At 42.3% G+C, this 19,109-nt stretch overlaps 1 protein-coding gene and 2 long non-coding RNA genes across 3 annotated transcripts in view; 1 reads left to right on the top strand and 2 right to left on the bottom strand.

Moving 5' to 3' along the window:
- Positions 1 to 19,109, top strand: part of LOC113569361 (NACHT, LRR and PYD domains-containing protein 12-like) — a 138,145-nt gene that overhangs the window by 35,008 nt on the left and 84,028 nt on the right. The gene's annotated exons all lie outside the window — the stretch shown is intronic.
- Positions 14,238 to 15,309, bottom strand: LOC118241396. The gene is made up of 3 exons (XR_004776047.1): positions 15,257 to 15,309; positions 14,972 to 15,176; positions 14,238 to 14,722 (listed from the first exon to the last, which is right to left on the bottom strand). It is a non-coding gene; the product is annotated as an uncharacterized LOC118241396 (long non-coding RNA).
- On the bottom strand, positions 16,206 to 16,886 carry LOC118241411. Its single transcript, XR_004776065.1, has 2 exons — positions 16,432 to 16,886; positions 16,206 to 16,298 (listed from the first exon to the last, which is right to left on the bottom strand). It is a non-coding gene; the product is annotated as an uncharacterized LOC118241411 (long non-coding RNA).

The raw sequence follows: 19,109 nt of genomic DNA, 5'->3' as shown, positions 1-19,109 counted from the left end.
TCTGAGTGCAGGGGAGAGTAGCATCATCATGAAGATTCACCTTTACTGAAGAGGTCAATACAGGCACTGAAAAATTAAGAAAGTGAAGTTTTATAAGGCATTAAATAACAAATATAGAACAAAAACAGAAACAAGTGCATAAGACAATGAGACTGCACCCCTTTTAGACCAGATCAGTTATGGAGGACTTTGCTACCTTGAAGCCTGCTTTCCTACTCCTCTAACCCCAATGTCACACCCCCTCCCCCAACACTACTGCATATGTTTTGGAAATGGCAAAAGCTCTACACATTCTAGCAAATCATCTTTGAGACTTTCTCTAGGATAGTGAGCATTTAAAGGGAAAGAACCCATTCCACCCACATACAGTCACTTGGTCAGTGAAGTCATGTCCCATCCCCATATCATGGAGAAGATTAGATATGCTGTCAGAAAGTCTACCAGAATACTATTCAGCAACCTTTCCTAACCTTTGTTGAGAACATAGAAACTGACAGCATAACAATATTGTTGGGTGGGCTCAAACCCACATCAGCTAGGTGATGACACCGGCAGCCTACTGGGTGAGCAACCACGCTCTAATGATGGTGGGCCTGTGAGCAGAACAGTTAGATCTTGGAACAGATAAAACAAGATGAAAAACTGAACCACCTCACCAAGCATGGAAAAAGGGAGAACAAAGGACAGCACAGGAAGAATGGCATACACTGGGGAATACCAAACTAAAACTTCCCAAACAAAAGCAGAAACCTGGAGGAACTTTAATGGCTAAGGGAAGCCTCAGGAGAGAGACAGACTCAAAAGGGAAAACTAGAGAAAGAAGGGCACATGTAAAAACCCAGACACCTTTGCAGAGCAGAAGAGAGGTACAGCACAAGAGCTCACAGACCTCAATACCCAGAGGTACCAGCTAGGACATTGGCTCAAAACTTTAGCAAAGACCCAGCACTAAGTGACTGGGTCACTGAGCGTTTACAGATCTAGCCCAGCTGTCAGGCATCAAGCCTGATTAGTAGTGTGGTTGACTCAAGTTCTCCTTCTGGTGGCCGGGGGGCCTCGGCCTGGTGCCAGCCCTTACAAATATAACCTATTCTGTCCTTTGATTTTACGTGTATTGTCTGTTTGTCTTTTATAGAAGTCTGACAATGCATTATGTTTGTATGCTAATGTCTGGTATAAGAGAAGAATTAAGTTTTTTACACTTATGATATAATGTGAAAATTAACAGACATGCCCCACCCCTCCAAAAAAACCAAAACAAAACAAAAACCACACCCACAGAACTCAAGAGCTTAATAGAGAGATACCAGAGAAATTGCAATAGATGAGCCCCAGGGTTTGGTCTCATAAAGGGGAGAATGACAAGACTGAACACCAGCCTGTGTGGGAGCATATTACTGAAGAGAGGCTCTGTTCCTCTCTCTAGTACCCAAGGTTGGCTATATTAGATATCAGGTAAATATTCGTCTCTATCGCTTGTTAAATATATCCAATACCAAATAAAATGGCTGCAACCTTCATGTATCGATAACAAAATAACATTTACCTCAATTTATATTCTGCCATTTACTAAATGTTTTCTATGCTCAGGTATGTTCTCCGTTTTCTATGCTGAGCACAAAAGATATACAGTTATAAAACTGGATTATAATACAACAGAATAGGACCAAGCTGAAACATTTAGAAAACAAAGAAGCCATTCTGTCAACTTACCGGTTATGACCTTAAGCACAGCAGGACCCAGGGACACATGCTATAGGATGGCATGGCTGAGGAGAATCTAGTCAGTACTGTAGGGATCACTGGAAGAATCTGGAAAATTATAATAAGCCAGTTATTCAGTGCCCTAATCAACATTACCTTAAAAGAACAAGACTATCAGTTTTTTAAAAACAATTAGTGCTTAATAATTATTAATGAGCAAATTTTATATGAATCTTCTAAGAACACTTTAAACCATTTTCTAAAGTCATGTAAAAATATATTACGATGATAGGAGAGTGTTTAAAAAAATATGTCCTCCACAGTGGACATTTGTACTTATTACCTACCTTTTTTCTCTGTATTTTCAATTACGAAGGAAGGTATTCACTGTCAGAGGTAGAGAGAATGTTACTGCGAATTGTTCATGAAAACTCAGATATTGAGTTGTCTGATGAAAAAGATCAAGATGCAGTTTTTGAGGCAGAGGACTGAGAGAGCTTAGAGGATGAAACTGAGATAGGGCAAACAGAGGCAGAAAAGTCAGAGCAAGCAAAACCGTCCACATCCAGTCGCTGTCCACTTCGGGGCAGGACTACAATGTACACATTGACTTTATATTCTCAAGATAATATATGACCATTTACATATATACATATACATTTTTACTTACATTTTTTTTTTCACAAAAATGATTTATTCTGATAATTTATTCTAACAATAATTGAGAGTAATATTCTTTTTCTACCTTTATTATTTTCCTAAGATTCAACCCTCAACTGGATAATTCTCCCATTCTTCAATTGTCCCATTAAGTAATGATGCCATAACACACCAAAATTGTACCCCAATGAATTATTTTCAACAGTACATTGATTACTCTGTGTTTGAAGAAATGGCTGTGCGCACAAATCAACGTGAAGTCCTTGTGTCTGGAACAGCACTAAACACCACTCCTGAAGAGTTGAAAACATTCATTGGCAGTTCTGTCTACGTGGCCTGTCTAGGATATCTAAATATACAGATGTATTGGGCCTCAAACACCAGAGTTCAAGTAGTGGCAGAATCCATGACCAAAAATCTATTCTATAAACTAAGAAATTCCATTAAGATTGTCAATGATCTTGATATTTCAGATGAGGACAAAAGCAGAGACCTCTTGTGGAAAGTCAGGCCCCTTCTGAACAAAGTGAGGCAAGGATGTCTAAATCAGCTTAGAACAGGAAAATTGTCCATTGATGAGCAAATGATTCCGTTTACTGGTCGCTGCCCAATTTGCCAGAATGTACCAGGCAAACCATACCCGACTGGATTGAAGCTGTTTGTCTTGGCCACACCAAGTGTTATGGTCTTAGATTTTGTGGTTTACCAAAGTAAGACCACCTTCAGAGTCACAGAGGGACTGGGCATTGGAGAACAAGATGCTCTTTATTTGGCAGAGACTGTTTCCAGAGGAACCCACCTGTTTTTTGACAGGTTCTTTACAAATGTCCTGGACACCATGATGGAGAAATGCTTGGGAGGTACAGGAACTGTCATGAAGAACAGAATTCCAAAGGAGTGTAACATTATAGGGGATCAGGCCATCAAAAGGAAAGGAAGAGAAGCATCTGAGATGGTGGTCAGGTGAGATCCTGAACTTGCTGTCAAGTGGTTTGACAACAAACCAGTTAACCAGTTGCTAAGTTTCTATAGGATGGCCACTCGCACTCGGAAATGGACAGTGCATACAATTTTCCACTTTTTTGATTTGGCAATCACCAATGCATGGCTTCAGTATAAGACTGACTGACTGCTAAGTTCTGGCAAAGAAACCACTGCAGTTCCTTGAATTCAAATTGCTCCTTGGTGAGCAGATGATTACTCAGGTCCAAGTAGGAATCTCCAGTGAGAGTGAAGATGACACTCCCCCACATCAAAAGTGGAAACATATTAAGATTATGACATTGTAGTGTTTTAACTGTAGGAATTTGGAGTAATGGGATGGCGATATGTTGTTAAATGTCTATTCAGTTGACTATATATCACTACTTGAAGCTCTATAATAGTCTGAACTAGTTGCATTAAACAGTGACTGCGTGCGGGACAGGTTTCGGTGTTCGTAACGGACCTGCTAAAGACAAACTAGAGCAAGAAAACGGGCTGACAGGCCTCACCAGACAACAGCTAATGAGCTAGCAAGCGTTAGCGTGGCAGCTAAATATAAGAGAGAGATGGTGTGTAGCGTTTGGTCATATAGATAATACTTCGCATTTGACGGCTCGACTTTATCGACAGATAGTCTGTATAATGTACAGTCAGACGTCTTTATCGAGTGATGACGGAGCGTTTCGACAGGGCGCCCGGCGCTGGCAGGACACGGGGTGCGTCGAGCGGTCCTGGCCCGGGGGACGCGGGGACGCCCGTGTGTCCGTGTTCAGCCAGTGGGAACCCCGAGGACAGTGGAGGTAGAGCTGCCGCTGTAGCTGTGGTTAGATATCTAGACACGATACGTAACTTTAACTAATCAGCCCGTTGTAAATATCTTAGCCATGTTAGCGCCTGGCCTGTATCAGAAAATCTAGCTAGCCTAGCTAAGCTATCCTAGCCAGGAAACTGAAAGTAACATTTACTCAGAGCTCTGCTGAATATTGGTAGCTTATCCAGGTTAGTTAGACTTAAGACGACCGTGTAGCTGTCCTAATATTCATGAATACTAGCCTATGCGAGCTATCTACTGTGGGATTGTATAAACTAAGTGAATGCTAAGATTACATAAATAGAGAATAATGCACAAAATGGAATAGGATTAATGCTTGAATTAATAAAATAATTGCTGTATGTGCAGACATAACAGGAAATGCCTTAGACGTGCATATGTGCGATTGTGCAAGAAAACGTGTGTACATGACAGTTAGACAGAGGCGACGGCTGAGATGGAAAAGTACTAAGCAGAAGTGGCGCAAGGCAAGAAAACTATAAGTCTGTGTGTTGCGAAGTTATGCTTTAGATCTCACTCGCACTGTGCTGTGAAGTGACATCTCCAGAGCTCTGCATTAATAAAAGGCCACAAGGTAATGCACTGTTTCCGGTCTCTTCTTTCTTGCATTAACAGACACGACACTACGCAGTTAACACTGGCTTACTATATTACTAGCTAGAGTTAGCTGAACAGTTAGAAGATAACGTCCACAGCCACATATCTGAATTAACCTTGCTCAGATGACATTGCTGTGTTAAACAGGTCACACACAATGTCAAGTTTATGGTTAGTTAGCTATATTTATTACATTACTGTTACAGAAACACCAAACCCAAATTATTTTAGCTGAGTAGCTAACCGTTTATTATTATGCTAAATGGGTGTTTTCACACACATCTGGACACACAGTGAGGTGAAGGCTTTTGGAGGATGGCTTGGCTTCAAGAAGGGCCACAAAGATGCCACTTCTCTCCCAGAAAAACATTAAGGACAGACTGATATTCTGCAGGAAGTAAAGGGATTGGACTGCAGATGACTGGGGTAAAGTTACTTTCTCTAACAAAGATGTCCCCTTCAGACTGTTTGGGACATCTAGACAAATGATTGTCTGGAGAAAAAAGATGAGCGCTACCATCAGTCCTGTGTCATGCCAACAGTGAGGCATCCTGACACCATTCATGTATGGGGTTGCTTCTCATCCAAGGGAGTGGGTTTGCTCAAAATTTTGCCTGTGGTCAATCCTCAAAAAGAAGGTGGACAAACGCAGAAATTGTGATCAACTCCAAGCACTGATTAGGCAAGAATGGGTTGCCATCAGTCAAGACTTTGCCCAGAAGCCAATATCCAGCATGCCAAGGTGAAGCATTAGTTTGAAATGCTTAATTGTACTTAGCTGTACCATATAAACATCTAATAAACTGAGGCAGTAAACTTTGTGAAAACTAAAACTTCTCAGTGTCGACTTTTGCGTATGACTGCACTGCTAGTATTTGATGATAACTTTCGAGATCTCTCTCTGCATGGATCTGGTTTAGGGTATCTGAACAGTCATCATAATGGGTGAAGAATGGGACACTGATCAAGCACAAGCATTAGTGCAGAAGGCCTCTTTCGATGTTGCGTTATGGAAGGAGAGCCAGTGTAGGCCCGATAGCTGTTGCTAACTTAGCAGAAATAGCGCTACAAGGTGAATATGGATTAAAGCATTTATCTTTCATATGTAACAAGCCACATGGATCTAAACATAATTGCTTGGGAATTGATGATCCCATGTAGAAATAACCATCATACTCCGATAGGCTACATTTCCAGTTAAACTAGCTAGCATTGTAGCTACAGACGTTAGCTAAGCTAGGAGAGCTAGCTAACAAGCACGGACCCGGAATGAAAGAATTTCTGAGAGTTAGTGGGCAATCGACAAACTAACGGATTTGTTTACACAAAATAAAGCTAAATCGTAACTGTTCTAACTCCACTTCATTACTTAGATAGTAAGCTAGCTTCTACATAACATACGGGCCCGACCTCAGGTCAGCGAACCGAGTATCAGCTGCTCACCGTCTGGTGGATCAAAGCAGATCAACCCACACAAGCTGAGGTGTGATCCAGCTGTGACTCTTTAGTTAAATACCTGTGTGGTAAACACCTGTACACGGTGGTAAACGCTCACGTGTGGTAAACCCCGTTTTGTGGTCGTAACTTCTGATGCACGTCCCACATCCGCACTGAAGGCTTCGGGGCGAGACTACATCTTGTGTCGTCATCATCTCTAGGGGGAAGCTTTCTCGCTCCTTTATCGCACACAATGAAAATCTAAAATAAGTGTGTTCTTTAGCTTAATTAAACATATCTTGGGTCTAATGCACCTAAAAAAAATTGTTTGCTAAGCATATGTAGAAGAGAAAAGTCTTATTTTTTGGAAATTCAAACCTTCCCCTTTTTTTCTGTTAAATCCACTATATTTATAAAGATCACTTTCTTAGCTACTCATAAGATTACCTATTGTGGGAAGGTGGATAAAATAGTTTCAAAGTTTGTCATGTACATAATCATACATGGTCTAACTTGCAGTGAAATGCCTTTGTGACTGTTCTGTTCGAGCTGAGGAGAGATGCAAGGATTACAATATTTGTATAACATGTATATATATATATACACAATGTACTATATATATATATATATATATATAATGTGTGTGTGTGTGTGTATATATTTGTATATAGACATTGTAGAATTTCCAGTTTTTCTTACAATTTACAGTTTACAGTTATTGCAGTCTTTTTATGATGTTATTGACATCCTACACAGTACACAAAGTGGTCCCCACAGTTCATCAGGTGCCCTGATTCAGGGCCCGAATGGCCTGTGGGAAGAAGCTCCTCTTCAGTCTCTCTGTGTTGGTCTTCAGGGAGCGAAAGCACTTCCCTGACCTCAACAGAGAGAAGAGCCTATTGTTGGGATGGGTGGGGTCCTTGGTCTGGCACCGCTTATAGTAGATGGTGTGCAGGTCTGGAAGTTCTCTGGTCTTTACGCTGTGAATAATTGACCATGACCATGAATAATGACTGACAATCATGCACACACCAGCCTGGGTTTAAATACACAGACATAATGAGACTAAACCAGATAGGTGCAGGTGTGTGCAGGCATGGTTACAAACACGATAAACAAACAAGACCCTCCCACTGCACACGGCGGGCCAAACCACGTAACCTGTGGGAGGAGAGCGTTCCCTGACAGCTATCAAGTCACAAGCACATTTCAAAAGAAACACGTTCTGTTCTCAGCCAGACAAAAATACAGACACCAGAGACACATGAATCTGTAAAAACCTTTCCACTGGCACCCACTGAGATAGATGAAGATTCCTCAAGGTGAGGAGACATGTAACTCTGGGTAGGTATAAGATGACATTTAGTGTTTATATAGAGGTATTAACAGTAGGTGTTTACAAGACTTAAGCAATGTTATTCCTACACACAAACCAGACACTAAGTGATCAGACAGAGACTACCTGTACTACACACCAGACACTAAGAGATCAGACAGAGAGAGACTACCTGTACTACACACCAAAAACACACCAGACACTAAGAGATCAGACAGACAGAGACTACCTGTACTACACACCAGACACTAAGAGATCAGACAGAGAGAGACTACCTGTACTAAACACCAAACACACACCAGACACTAAGAGATCAGACAGAGAGAGACTACCTGTACTACACACCAAACACACACCAGGCACTAAGAGATCAGACAGACAGAGACTACCTGTACTACACACCAGACACTAAGAGATCAGACAGAGAGAGACTACCTGTACTAAACACCAAACACACACCAGACACCAAGAGATCAGACAGAGAGAGACTACCTTTATGACTCGCTTGACTCATCACTCTAATCTCTAGGTGATGTACCCTTGTAAACCAGAGTTTTACTAACCTACTTTACTAACAGAACTGTTGTAAAGTTTATGCAGGTCTCCATGCCAATAAAATCTCATGAGGCTCCTCTGGTGTGTACAGTAGAGTGCAGGTTACACAACCCCAGCTGAGTGTTTAATAATACCTCACTGTGTTCTGTTTCCCTATTAGTTATAAAGGCATTTAAAAAGTACATGTATCACTTAATGAGAACTCATTCTCAGAGAGCTTAACTCTTGTTTTCCCACTATATCATACATGTTGTCATTAACAGGAGGAGCTGTATAACTGGAATTGTTGATTGTCATCATCACTCAGTGATCATCATTAACACACCTTACAAATGATCTTAAAACAGTAAAGATGGAGTAGACCTTACATTACTGACAGAACAGTACCCTCCACCCTTCCACACCTACAATAATGAAAGAATATGAGTGTGTGATGTGACACTTTGGGTCAGACGGCACAGGTCCACTGTTGAAGCTAGGAAGACGACCCATGGACACATCACTCTTCAGAGACACACAGCTGGGTGCTGGAGACTCTGCTCTCTTTACCCTGATGAAGATGAGGAAAGTGTTGAGTAATTACATCCTTCACTACATCTCATTTATCCTCAATATTCCCTCTTCCTGTTTCCTCAGATTAAGTGCTGATGGAAAGCTCCTCATTTTGGGTCAGAGGTTCCTCCTCCACTGCTGGAGTTATGAGGCTCCATCATGGAGTTGTTCCTCTTCACACACACACACACACACACACACACACACACACACACACACACACACACACACACACACACACACACACACACACACACACACACACACACACACACACAGCTGGACACTGGAGATGCTGCTCTCTGCTCCCTGTCAACAGTTGATACACACAGAGTGAATCACACTGAATCAAGGCCTGTCAAAACTCACATCAATATATGATTAAAAAACGTAAAACACACAATCCATCTGTTACATGATTCCGAATACAAAACATAAGTACACACTGATATTAACAAGGTGGGAGGACAATAAAAATGGTTATACCACAAACACACTCACTCCCACACACACACAAGCAATGTGTGGGAGCTATACCACACACACACACACACACACACACACACACACACATATATACATAAGAGCAATGTGTGGGTGCTATACTACAGATACACACACACACACGAGCAGTGTGTGGGTGCTATCCTACACACACACACACACACACACACACACACACACACACACAAGCAGTGTGTGGGTGCTATACTACAGATACACACACACACACACACGAGCAGTGTCTTGGTGCTATACTACACACACAGACACACACACACACACACACACACACAAGCAATGTGTGGGAGCTATACTACACACACACAAACACACACACACACACACACACACACACACATACACACACACAAAGGATCAGTGTGTGTGTGTGTGTGTGTGTGTGTGTGTGTGTGTGTTTGTTTCAAATATTGTGGAAAAATAATTTACCTGTATTTGGTAAACCTGTATTAGAAAACTACGTGATGTACAGAACACAGAATGTATAGAACACACAGAACACAAAGAACACACAGAACACACAGAACACATAGAACACAGAACACACAGAACACACAGAACACATAGAACACAGAACACACAGAACACATAGAACACAGCCTAACAGTAAGAAGTAAAACAATAGCAGTAAATGTGTATTAGCATTGCTGGTTACATAACAGTTGATCATTTACATTTTATGTTAAATAAATGCCATGCAGAGGAGAAGATACAAGACAACAGTAAGAATAAATAACAGCTGGATCACTGCAGTGCCAGATTCCACTGAGATGACTCCCTGCCTCACTACAGAGTGTAATTAATGACTACTTGGATGTCATAGATTTGCATATGACAATTATTATTATACGATATGACCTTTTAGCATACAGAACACTATATATCAATAGAAAAGTGAAGAGAAAAATGGATATAATGAGCACATTCTCAACATATTCCTCTCTTAAACCCAGAATCCCCCACACAACAAAATCCCACATACTCATACTAACTAAACCAGAAACCCCCAAATAAAATATGTGGCAGGCCAGATTCAAATACAACGGCCCCTTCACTCTAATGAGCATAAAAAACAACAGTCCTCTCAGTACAAATGTGAATCTCTCCTCAATCTGAGATGACGTAGTATCTGTAACATGCTATCCCTCAATGGGCTACTTATACTCACTCTGAGTGTAACTCAGTACTGTACTCTAGAAATGTATTTTACTGTATAGGAAAACTTTATCTCATCACACCCCACATATGTCTTCACATTTTTACCTCTAAAAACTGTTAAAGGGACAGTTACACACACATGTCACTACTCCTCCTTAGATTACCATATCACATTTACAAACCACTACTAAACACATATTTTCATCTGGGCTACTCCTGTTGTCGATTGGCTTAATAAAAAGTGTTTGACAACACAACTCTGTCCTGATCATCATTTGCTATCAGAGCTTGAACAGCTTCCATCAGGTCACAAGTTCAGAACACCTGCTGTAGGAATGAAACACACAGTGAGGTGTCCTTTGTCTCCACACCTGTACCTGCTATCGCCATGGCAGCTCCTGTTACTACGGCAAAAATAGAACAGAAAAAAATACGTATCTTATTTTTTTTCTTTTTAAGATCTAAACCCCCTGGTTAGTCCTGAGACACTAGTCCAAGAGCAAAACCCCCTGGTTCATCCTGGTTCCCTAGTCCCAGAGCTCTTCTGGTTAGTGGTGTGACATAACAGCAAAGTAACCATGTAGTAAAGTAGTAAAGTATTCCACTGTCACAACATCCCAGGAGAGATCAGACTAGGTCTGAAGTTGGCTGGCCGAGCTTTTCTTTCCTTTAGCACCAGTTCTGAGCCAGAGAGATGCAAACTGATGCAAACCTCCAAATGGGATCAGTCAAACTATGAGTGGGAGAGAGAGAAATAGTGTATACTAACAGTCAAAATGATGTATTGCTGGATTTGATTGATTGATTTGACAGCTGTCAATCACCCCCCACACACACACCACCCAGACCCCACCCCCACATATTTATTATTATTATTATTATTATTATTATATGATATATGATATGATGTGACAATATATTATATGAAAATAAAACACAATCAGGGATCCTCAAAATAGTTTTATTTTCTTTTTTTAAGAAAATAAAATTCTTTAATTGAGAAATAATCAAGTGATTAAAGTAAATAAAAGTTATGAGTCTTAAATGAATACGTACCACCCAGTCTTTAATGTCCGTTCTGCTCCGAGTCCTGATACTCAAACATGCGTATGGGTCTCATTTATGTCTCTCTCTCTCTCACTCACCCACTCACTCACCCTCCTCCCATTGGCTGATTCTCTAAGAAGTCACACCTCCTCCCAAGTCCTTCCCCCTACCATACAGGAATACACGTTCTGTCAAAAACTGATATAAGGTGTCCCATCACACCAAAAACCAAACTCCTCCCAGGGTCAGAAAGTTCAAATTTTGCCACCTTTTTTTTCTACCCAACCATTCAGACCAAAAGAGGTTTCTTTAATTGAGAAATATTAATGTGATTAAAGAAAATTAAAGTTTTCAGTCTCATACTACACCAGTTTTTCTCCACTTTGTCTGTCTGTTCAGTGTCCTCTCTGACACTCTGCAGCCAGAGATCACTGACACTCTCTCTCTCTCTCTCTCTCTCTCTCTCTCTCTCACACACACACACACACACACACACACACACACCTCCTCACATCTTATCTACCAGATGTGCTCAAACGGGGCAATAAGCAAACTTTTCACAAAACATCACAAAGTTTTCATTTATTAGTTTTTTCTCAGATCTCTAACCAGTGTGGTTACTCTGTAAGTTTTATCACACGTTGTACTCTTACCACTTTCAGTGCATTCCACAACTGAGAGCGGTGTTGGGGGAGGGACGTCATTTACAACTTTATCCGAAAACCATCTTTCCCCACAGACTTTTTCTTAAAGCCGTGTTTTCAGTACTTCACTCCTTTAGTTCAGAATTGTAAGCGATACATCTGAAAACTTTGCCAAGTCGTCCGAACGAACATGGACATGGATCAACCGTTATCCTTTTTTTATATCAACAGGTAAGCAATTCAGTAATGCTTAAGTAATTCATGCTAAACCTTATATTAGTATAAGTTAGTAAAAGGACTGACATGTATTTAGCTATTTATTTAGCTAATGGCTGAAATACTTTATCGTGCGTTGAATAATTTAACTCGGTGGGGCTTAGCGTCGTAATTCATTTCAGGTCTAGTTAAAACATATAAGGCGCTGTCAGGATCTGAAAATTATTAATCGTATTAGAAAATTAATACGTTGGTCAGTCGTCTTTTTTTCACCGCCACATATTAGGGTGAAAATAGTAATGTTCTTTCATGAAGGTATTTTATGAATTAGCGGATTGGATATCTCTACCGGTTGCGTAACTTAATTGCATTTTAGCAAACAATCAATACATATTATGTACAAGCTATGGTAACTATTCTTGTATCTATACAAGTAACTATAAGTCGGTGAATCTATTTACTTAAATTAAGCAATAAATGACACAACATCAATGCCGTGTTGCTATAAAGGATACCATCATGGTGATCTTTTCTGCTCATGCTCTATAATTCTGTTCTATGTATTTCCATAGTTTCCGACGTTTAGTTCCTTGACTCTGTGGAGAGAATTGCTGACCAAGGTCATTTATTTGTGAACTTTTATATATTTTAATTGTATGTATTTTATTTATCATTTAAATTGTTACTTTTTATATGCAGATATAAGGACACAAGCTGATGAAACAGTTCATATACTGAATGAATTGTTACAAGGTAATCTTTTCTAGAGTGCGTCTACCATATGTTAAAAGTCCGCTTTACGTCTAAAAGTTTAGGCAGTGCGTTAATTTGTCACAAAGCCAGAAGGGGTGAATCCCGCCACCGTCATTCACTATTTATCGAGCCCTCCGGCGGAGCTCTCAAATTTTTCACCTCGTACAACCGGCAACGTCTACAGAAACGTATACAGAGGTCACTGTGGCTTATAACATGTATCTAAATAACTCGGCCTATTCACGCTGTTCAACCACACTAACCTGTAGGACACCATTTCCACGTACATATATTTTTAAAAGCATGTTTATTAATCACATTTATACTAGAATAATTGGATCAAAGTTTTTTCTAAGATGACTTGGAAGACGGGGATCAGGAATTGAGTCTGTTCGACTGGGAGGCTGATTTAAGAGCTCCTCCCCCATTTGAGTGGTCGGATAAAGAATTCGAACTAATTACTGAAAATATTCCATATTTTTCCTGCTCAATTCCTGAAGCTGTTATCAAATGTGTTTAGTCAGCAGTGACATGTCATACCAGGATCAGACATTATCAGGATCAGACATGTCATTCATTTTGTAGATGATACTTGATTCTAAAGTAATATTCCAATGGGTTCTGCCATCATTAAAGAACTCAGGATGCCAGGACAAGGTTAGTCAATCATCTAGTTTGGGTCAAAGCAAATATATGGTTTAGTACAGTTTGGTGCAGGTGCAAAACTGCTGTCCTGCTGTCTAGTCATGCAATGTACTCTCATATTTATGAGTCCTAATACATTACAGATTTAATTATTCAGGATGAGCATGTTAGATATAAGATGACTAATATATCTGATCATTTAATTGAAGTGATAAAATGAAGGGTCAGTTATGAACTACATAGTCTGATGCAGTACAGTGCACGAAGAATCGCGGTGCTTCACTGGTTGTATGAAAGCACTGAGAGTAGTACTGAGAAGACTTTCTCTCATGGATGGCAAAGGGATTTCACTTAATTAACTTCAAAATGGTCCATCTTACATGCCCACTTTAAAATGTTTCTAAAAATAAAGGTTTTTGGCAGTGCACACTGATGCTGATGTGCAGTGAGGAACTGGTGGTCATGTAAATGATTATGGGACATGGGTACATGTGACTTTTTGTCAGGGGATAAATGAACTGGAGAGACTTGGTGTTGTGTATTTTTTCATTTATGTATTTATTTTCATATCTTATTTTCTTAGGTAAGTAATATATGTATGAAACGCTGGTAAAGAGTGTCTGCCAAACACTATAAATGTAATCTGTTTAAGTGTGAATGTAATGTTTAGCATTGCTTCATAAAGTTGGTATTGCAAATAATTCTTGAATCACTCAATTAGTTACATAGCTGCTTGATGTGGAGTGTAAAGGAACCTTTGTCTTGAGAGGTCCTAAGCCAGCTGATTCTTGCTGTAGTCAATGAGTAATTTATATGTCTTATACTGTGTCAGACTGTAACACCGCCTCACCAGACCCGCACTCCTTCAGATACCTGTACAGTGCTCATGTAGCCTACTTCCAGGTACTCTGAAAAGTCCGTCCCTCATGATACTAGCATAGAATATCAGTAAACTGCGTGCACAATGGTTGGGGGCCAATCTTCTCTGTGGCCAGTCCAGGGCCCCTGGATCCCTGCCGAGGTCCTCCTGCAGCACTACGCCGGTCTGAGAGTACAGATACTCCACCCTGATGTGCTCACCTATACAAGTGTTTAATACATCACAGGGAAAAAAGGGTTAAGTGTGTGTGTGTGTTCGCGTGCGTGTGTGTGTGTGTGTGTGTGTGTGTGTGTGTGTGTGTGTGTGCGTGCGTGTGCGTGTGTGTGTGTGTGTGTGTGTGCGCGTGCGTGTGCGTGCGCGTGTGCGTGTGTGTGTGTGTGTGTGTGTGTGTGCGCGTGCGCGTGTGTGTGTGTGTGTGAGAGAGAATATGAGAGGTGGGGGGGGATTACCTGTATACTCTCCAGGAATAGTGTAATCCTCAGCCAGCTGGAGCCCAAGGAGTTGCTGGCTCAGCTGGTTGGCGTAGTGCTGCAGCTGGCCGCTGTAGCAGACCCGAGTAGCTTCCCTCCACTGCCGCTGCCGCGCGTTCCTCGTTCCACCTCACCAACCCTTCCAGCAGGTACGCCTGGAAGTGCAGGGCACTCACACTTGTACCTGCAGCAGTCGAGGAAAGGAGGCTTTTAGTAAACAGTGCTGACATGCATACAGAGAGCGAGCGTGAGAGAGGCACTCACCAGGTACGAAGCGGTTCAGGTGCAGGTGGAACGACTCCAGGGACGTGGAACCGTGTGCGCAGCGATACACGGGCAGGATGACCCCTCCACTGCTCACCTGCCCCACCCTCCTGTACAGCTGAACACCAGGAGGGTCATGAATGCAGTGGAGGTGGCGCCTCTGGGTCTGCCAGATGTCCTCCATCTTCTCGCGGTCCAGAAGCCTGACGCCCATGGTGTCCGTCACATCCATGTAGTCTTCCAGCAGCTCCTGGACCAGCAGCTCGGTCTCCTGCGCCCCGTACGTGCGGCGCTGACAGTGCCGAGCCAGCTCCAGCCGTGGGTCTGCCGGAAGACCCGGCGTCAGTCAGACGGCCTCTGGACCGCGGTGCCTCCCCGAGCTCCGACTGCCTGGCCTCCTGCAGACGGGCCAAAGACGCAGGAGGAGAGGCGGCCCACAAAGGCGCCGTACAGCTGGTGACTGTCCGTGATGACACCTGCTGCGAACCCTCTCATGAAGTGCCACACGTCCAGCCTGACGACCAGCTGATCCACTCGTGGAAGAGGCAGCTGTCTTGCTCTTCCCCACGCTGGAACAGCAGTCACGGTCCACGTAGAGGAGCTGGGGAGGGGCCTCGCGGGCTCGCCGGTACTGCTCCATCAGCTTGACGCACATGGGCAGCAGGCCCTCGCCCTCCGCCGCCGTGAGGATGCTGATGAGGACCTGCCCAAACTCGTTCCCCACATTTGTAGCCCATGCCGCCGTGCTGGCAGCGGCGTCGGCAAGCTTCTCGGTCACCTGAAGGAACAAAAGGCACACGACGCACGTCGCACACGTGACAATCAAGCATATCGTAGAGGTTACCGTTCAGCAGCGCGCGTGTGTGCAGGTTGTCCGGTGATGGTGCTGGGGTCAGTGCCCGGGGCCAGAAGCTTCCTGAGCACGGAGAGGTACTCAGAGGACTTGGCCAGCCACTGCTGTCTGTGCCTGCACAGCGAGGTCACACTGTTCCCCAGAGTGCGACCCCGCATCAGGCAAACGACCTCCTTATCGCAGGACAGCCTAAAGAACGCCAACACAATCACAGATCAACCAGCAGGTCACACATTATTCCATCACAAAATCTCACACACACACACACACACACACACACACACACACACACACATCAGTGTCACATACAGAGAACACTTACAATGAACGCGGTACTACGCCGCACGTCCGCAATACATTACAGCAACACACACGGTCGATCTGGAGTTGTAAAGCAGCACTCCAGACGAGCCACTGCAGACGAGCACGCAAACTACCTGCTCACATTTAATCAGTCATTTTAATGCCATCTAGCCAGACAGATGGTCGGACACCCGCTATTTCGCACATAAACCACCGGCCGAGCGAGCCGCTAATCGGGCCCATGAAATGTCACGTTTACAGTACATTCCCGAGGTAGGTAGACGGGGAATAAAAGCCAGGTAAAGAAAAAGAGCGTAAAACGTCTGAAAAACGAACGGAAGGGAAACTTCCTTAGCCGTCGATACTTACCGCACGCCGTGAGAAGTGTGACAGTGTGACGAGCCGGCAACGGGATAGCAACGGGAGAGCCAATGAAAACTCGCGAATCCTACTGGAACAGGCCAATGAGAGGACGCGGGCCTTTTAGAACCATTTGGAACAGATTGGAACGCCATTGGAACCGAAGTGGTGGCTCAGTGGTGAAGGTACTTGATTTGTAATCAGAAGGTTGCTGATTCAAGCTCCACCACTGCTAAGTTCCTACTGTTGGGCCCCTGAGCCTCAATTGCCCAAGTTGTACTCAGTCACAGTTGTAAGTAACTTTGGATAGAAAGTGTCAGTTAAATGCTGCTATAAAGGTAAATTCTGAAGGACAAACATACAAAAACAACCCACAAGAGCTTTGTGGTTAAATTATTACCTTGAATAATATTTACATTTGTAATTTTTTTCTGGTTGGAATGAAATAAAATTGAATCATTTTACTTGATAAGAAGGATTTGTAGGGTTTAAATATTATTCAAGACTGTGTTTGAAATATTCAGGACAATGTTGAGAAATTCCAGACCAAGCTCTACACGTAAGGCATTTCCCAGCTTTGATGAGCAAAGCTCATATACAGCATACACACTCTCTACTATACACATATACTCAATAATTTTATGCATGCATTTGCATAATTATGATTTCAATGTTACAGAGTAAAGTGTTAGGTGGTTGTTACTGTGCACTGAAACAAAATATGTAACCACACGAGTAAGGTCTGAGAGAAGTTTCCATTAAAAATAGAGGCTGAATTGATATTCAGTGCCAATGCCAACTGTTCCAGAGAAAGAGACTCTAGAATGTGTATATTCTGCACACTACTCAAATTTGAAGGAAAGTTGTTTTGCAGGCTGTTGAGTTAGCTGTTTTACATATGATGTAGTCAGTTCTGGTGGATCCTGCAGTTTCTGGTGAAATTGGTGGAGGGCAGAGAGCCCTCTATTTCTAACACTATTTCTTGCTGTTCAGAAAGCAGTTTGACAGAGACGTCTGAGATACCAGGGGATTTGCTGTTTAACACAATGGTGTCGATTTGGTTCAGAACAGTTAAGAAAATTAAAGCTCTGACCATTGAAGCTTTTTGTTTGTAGATTAGAGTAGATCCGGCTTATGTAGTGGTCTGGTTGGACAGTGGTTGAGAGTCGAGGCTGCTTCCATGGAAACGGTTCATTTAACAAATCTGCTGAAAAATGAAGAGCCTCTCTTTTAAGCCCCTGCCCTTAGAACAAAAAGCTAAAGGAAGAATTGCAAATAGCCCCAGCATAACAAGACTGTAGACAACACATAAATCACATGGATAAAATTAAAAACATAGTTGACAAACAGTAGCTGCACTTCATTACGTTTTACGTCACATACAAACACACAGACACGCAATTGAGCACAACAACCGAGGCACAGAAGTAACCACTCGTATCCTTCCCAACTGTTATTGGTAATATACATTCATAGAAACAGTCCTCAGTGTCCTCAGTGTTGTCTTTCAACTCCAGTTTAAATGACCGTGACAGTTGTAGGGAAAATGTATGAATTAATATGTTGTTTAACACAAACTATGAAATAAACTGCTATATTGAATATTTTACTAGACAAATCTGATTATGTATCATTCCATGAAATATCTCTACCGATGAATTCATCATCATTATCTTATAGACTCTAAGTTTGTGATTGTGACAATCACATCTTTTAGAGCATGCACATGGAAAATATGTACAAAAAAACAAAACATTGAAAACAAGTGCCATGAGGGCTTGAATTTCAAGAATGCTCCAAGTTTCTTAAAAGCCAGTCCTCACTCCAAGTAAACTCTGCTCCCATCTATTCCTTCTGGTGTGGGGAACACTTACCCTTTGTCCAAACCAGATAACCTGGGTAACCACTGTCCTCTGGCATCGTTCTTCTAGAGCTCAGCTTGGTTTTCTGTGTTTTAAGGACCAGAGGAGCCCCAGCATGAGCTTCATCTGATGCTGGTGGGTAAGACTGGAGCAGGAAAGAGTACATCAGGAAACACCATCCTGGGAGAAGAGTTCTTCAGAGTTTGGAAGTCTCTTGACTCTTCAAATATCAATTGTGGCTGGACAACCAAAGTCATGGAAGGAAGGAGAATCACTGTGATTGACACTCCACGGTGCATTGATACATGGCTGACACCAGTTCCGACAGGCAAGCATCCATATGACTGTATCTCCAGTGCTGCTCATCGTCATCATGCATTCCTTTTGGTGATCAGACTGGGGACAAACACAGAGAAGGACAGGAATGTTGTGAAGTGGATTCAAGAGAAATTTGGGGAACCAGTTAAGAAGTTCA

This window comes from Electrophorus electricus, chromosome 5 (genome assembly GCF_013358815.1).
Source record: "Electrophorus electricus isolate fEleEle1 chromosome 5, fEleEle1.pri, whole genome shotgun sequence".
NCBI classification, from domain to species: domain Eukaryota; kingdom Metazoa; phylum Chordata; class Actinopteri; order Gymnotiformes; family Gymnotidae; genus Electrophorus; species Electrophorus electricus.
Note: the sequence above shows the minus strand (reverse complement) of the source record. Positions and strands in the feature narration are given on the sequence as shown.